We start from the raw sequence: 4,660 nt of genomic DNA on the forward strand, positions 1-4,660 counted from the left end.
CAATTTTGTATTTCATTTTTGTTTTTGCTTTTCAGGCTGAAGTTTCCACACAGTGTCCTTCCTGGCCAAAGGCAATTTGATCTGGGTTTATTCCCTGGACTACTCCATTAATTTTGTTTGTATAAAAAAATCAGCATTTCCTCCTAGCATATGGAACAAAATTCATGCACTTTTTAACAGCTCTACAGCTAAAAAAGCAGCCGTATAAATTCAGAATGCACAACGTCCTCCCTCAGGTTTATTCCAGCATGACTCACAGCCAGTAAGTTAATAGGAGTCCCACGTTTACAAGGAGGTCACAGGCACTGATGGGATGCCCATGAATGCATTAACTGGTTACTTTTATAGATCATTTTTTTATACCTGCACGATGCACGTGCAGGAACTCTTTTAGTGAGGAAGGACAGGATCTAGTTGAACTGCATTTCTTTTTGGAACAGTGAATGGTTCAATTGCTCAGGCTAAGGCATGGTTCCTCTGCCTGAATTTGGTAGGTTCATGCATGTGAAGGAAGACTTCAATGAGCAGGAGCCTGCAGGAACCAGCTGTGTGAGGAGTTTCACCCATGGAGGGGTGCTCGGTACTGTGCATGAAACTTCTTTTGTCCCAGGCAGGACTGGATGCAAGGCTGCCAGAAAAAGAGGAGCAGCAAGCCAGTTTGTTTTTAACAAAACAAAGTTATGCAATATCATTTACTTCTGACATGTTCCCAATATGCAGCAAATGAAGAACTCACTAAATACAGTATATCTCTGGCCATATAATTTGAATATAACTTGTTTCCATGACAACCTCTGCTTAACAGCTTGGCTGATATGAAATCATTCCTAGATGAGGGTGCTTTTGCCAAAAGCATTGGGATTCAACACTTTAATATCACATTTTAGGTTTTAAAAAAAACATTTATTCAAGCCTCTGGAAGCAAATATCAAATAAAATCCCTTCATCTTCACCTCTGCTTTGGCTCTTGGTTGATCAGTTTATCTTCCTGGGAACCTCTCAGAAGCAGCTCTTGTGTTACTTAATATGCTTCTGAAGTCCCAGGCAGTGTTTCAAGAGCAAGTGATCGTGACACCAGCGTTTGGTAGGGAAATTACATTTCATGGCTGTTGGTTCAGCCTGGGAGGCAGCGGGGCAGCAGCTGGGCACAGCAGCCAAGGCTTGTGCTCGAGCCATCCCTCAAGTCTGGGAAGGTTTATGCTCCAACTAACTCTGCCTCAGAGTGAAAAACAGGAGCTTTGTCCAGAGAGAGGCCTAGTCCAACATTTCCTGCAGTTCATTTTCAGTCAGGAGCACTGAACAAACAAACCCTGGTTATCTGTTAAGTATTTCCTAAGGTGTTGTACCTATCGCCTTGGAAAACACTGTGGAATGCTTCCAGTGTGGAAATCAACATGACAGCTCATATGGTGCTTGTTCTCTTCCTCTCCCAGGTGCTAAACTGCATTATAATGCAGCTAAAATAAGCCTGATACTTTCCTGATATTTCTCATGCAGGAAGGCCTTGCAGCTGCCCCAGTGATGGTACCCAACTGTCGGCAGGAGGAAGGCTGGGATCACAGGGATTCCCTGTGGGAGCTATGGTAAGAGCTCCTGGAACAGGCAGATGATGTTTCAAGCACATCTAATGTACCTATTGCTGTCAAAATTTGGGGATCAGATAGGATTATAAAAGTAGGGATTTAAATCTTAGTTAAACCATGAGAAGAGTTGTGAGTTATTTGTTGTCTCCTCTGGCAAGAATGAACCTGCTTCACATTCACTGGTGTCCAGCATGGAGCCACTCAGGCCTTTGCTGTGGCAAAGAGGTTCAGGTGCCTGAAGCTGAGTGCAGGAAAGCAGTGCCAGGAGCACACAGAATGAGGCCAGACACTATCTCCCACTCCACCTTTCCCCCCTCCAATTGTCACCTGGGAAAATTTCAGCTGTCACTCATCTGAGATCAGCTGAGCTAAATTTGCCAGCTGACTCCTGCTTTATAAGAGATTTTCACGGTCTGACTCAGTTCACTGACTTGGCAGAAAATTGCTTGTTTACCCAGAGAACTCTGCAAGCAAAAGGAGGATGGGGCCAGAAGAAGGAGTAAGGGATGGAGCCAGGCATGTCCTCTGCAGTGGTGAGCTTTAAATCAACTCATTTTACCTCTGTGGCATCTTGCAACAGAGAACTGCACCCTAACAGAGTTTGTTTATGGTAAATCTGCTTGAGAAGGTACAAAAGCACAGGGGATGACATCACCAGGTTTTCTTTAAAAGGGGACCTTCCAGCTATGTAGCAAATACTAATAAAATACATATTTAATTAAAGCTCTATAAACAGCTCTCTGAGAATTCTAGGAATTTCCTGGGATTTTTAATCTCTGAGCTGATTTTATTCAAGGTGTGCTGGCAGTGTGAGATGGCTGAGCAGAATCAGGAGGCTTTTCTCACCATCATTATTCCTTGTGGGATTCATCTCGGGAGACTCATTTTTGCCTCCATGTCACGACTTCTCAGAAATTTCTGTAGGCAAAGGATGTTCTAATTCAATGCATCCTATGATTGCCCTTCCTCCACAACCAGATTAATTTGCTGCTAGTTGAGATTCCCACAACATGCTTTGTGCCACTGTGAAGCCTGGTATTTACTTATGAAACCAAGAAATAAACGGAGGCTTTACACGTCTCATTTAGAATAATGATAGAGGCTCTGCTGCCTGGCTCTTGCTCTGTGTCTCAGGGGTGTGGGGGTTGTACTTTTATATTGTTCCTCACAGCTCAGACTGTTTATAACAGAATAACTTTTTTTTTTTTTTTCAGCCTGAGCTATAGTATTTTAAATGCTGAGCAGCTCTCTATTAGTGGAATCTGGAGGTTTTCACTGAAGCATGTGGTTCCCATCAGGGGCAGGTGCTGGATTCAGTTAGTTTTTGTAATTACTTTGGTGGGTTTCGCCTTATTTCCAGAGTGATGCTGCTGCTGCATATCCAAAAATTAATACTTTGTTGGCAGCCCCAGCAGAGGACACCAAAAATGTATTAGGTGTGCAGGCTGTCGAGGGCATGGAGGCAAGATGTGGCCCTTTCAGAGACATAAGAAATTAGCACTCTCCTCCTCTCCTCCTGTCTTCTCCAGCTCTTCTGGGAAAATCTGTGCCTAGATATAACCACTTATTGTGTTGTGGGGTTTTTAAAATTATTTTTCATGATTAACATTTTTGGTGAGCTCACCATTAAAAACAGAGAGAGAAAGCTTGGAGCAGGCATAGCAATGAATATTTAGATTCCAAGCTCTCCCAAATGGTCATTATCTTGCTTTCCATTTAAAGAGGAGTGAATTAAATTGCAAGAGATGGTGAAACTGGTTATCCAGATCTTATTTAATTTGGCTGAGCAGTTAGCATTTTCCATCTGCACAACATAATCATTAACTTTTTTTGTTTCTTCATTGTCACCACACAGGCTGCTTTTTACAGGTGATCTCTGCCCTTTCTTACTGTTAGATTTTTATTTCTTTAAAGGAGTGTGTCTTTATTGATTTTTCTTTTAGGATGGAGTTGATATATAAAGTTATTCATCCTGCTAAATGTGCTTGCAAGGAAACCTGTGTGATTCATGGTCTTTGATCCTGCTATCACTTATGTGGGTGTTTAACTTTACTACTGTGCCTAGTCTCACTGGGGAAAATCTTAATTTAAAAAATACTAATATAAAAATAATGTGAGGTTTTTAGCACATGTCGATGCTGGATTATGAGGAACATCTCCCTGTAAAATCAAGTATGTAAATTAATTAGGTTGTAGAAAAGATAAGATGATGGATAAATTATTCCTCCTGCCCTGCAAAAAGGTTTGTTGTGTTATTGTCTTCATCTATGGTCAGTGTGCATGGTATTCAACCTTCATTTTGTGAATGTGTCAGGGTTTTGTGTCCTAAAACTAGAATTGTTTTCTGGTCACAACTGTCAAGCCAAACTGAGCCTGAAGGTTGTTGTCTTCAGCAAGGCAGCCCCAGAGCCCTGCGGTGCCAGCAGCGTCCTCAGGGTGCCCTGCTCACCCAAACCCCTGATGGTCTAGGGTCCTGGTGAGGGTCCAGTGAAGCAGATCAATGCTTCTCCTCTGCTGTGCCCTCCAGGAGGGGCAAAGATGTGGAGAGGAGTGAGCACATGTGATGGGGCTGGATCAGGGCCCCTTTCTGGAGCCACCTGTGCCCTCAGATGGGCCTTTAGCCACGTCCATCACTATCACCATCAGTGTGGCTCCCTCCTGCCCTCACCAATCCATGTGCCCTTCCCACTGTTCTCTCAGCCTGGTGGTCCCTTGTCCCTAGAACCATGCAGTGGTGTGGGTTGGAAGGGACCTGTTAAAGGTCCTCTAGCCCTGCAGTGAGCAGGGACATCTTCAACTCCATCAGCTTGCTCAGAGCCCCGTTCAACCCGACCGGGGATGTTTCCAGGGGTGAGGCATCCACCACCACTCTGGGCAACCTGTGCCAGTGTTCCACCAGCCTCCGCGGAAAAAAATGCCTTCCCGACAGCTCCTCTCAACCTACCCTCTTACTCCAAATCCATCCCCCCCTTTCTCCCTCCCTCCCTGCCCCTTCCCCTGCCCCCAGCCCTGCCCCGGGCTCCGCTCACGCCCTCCCTCCCCTCCCCATCCCTCTCCGCTGTCCCTCCCCGCACCCG

Source organism: Chaetura pelagica, unplaced genomic scaffold (assembly GCF_000747805.2).
Source record: "Chaetura pelagica isolate M959 unplaced genomic scaffold, ChaPel_1.0 scaffold24, whole genome shotgun sequence".
In the NCBI taxonomy this organism is placed as follows: Eukaryota; Metazoa; Chordata; class Aves; order Apodiformes; family Apodidae; genus Chaetura; species Chaetura pelagica.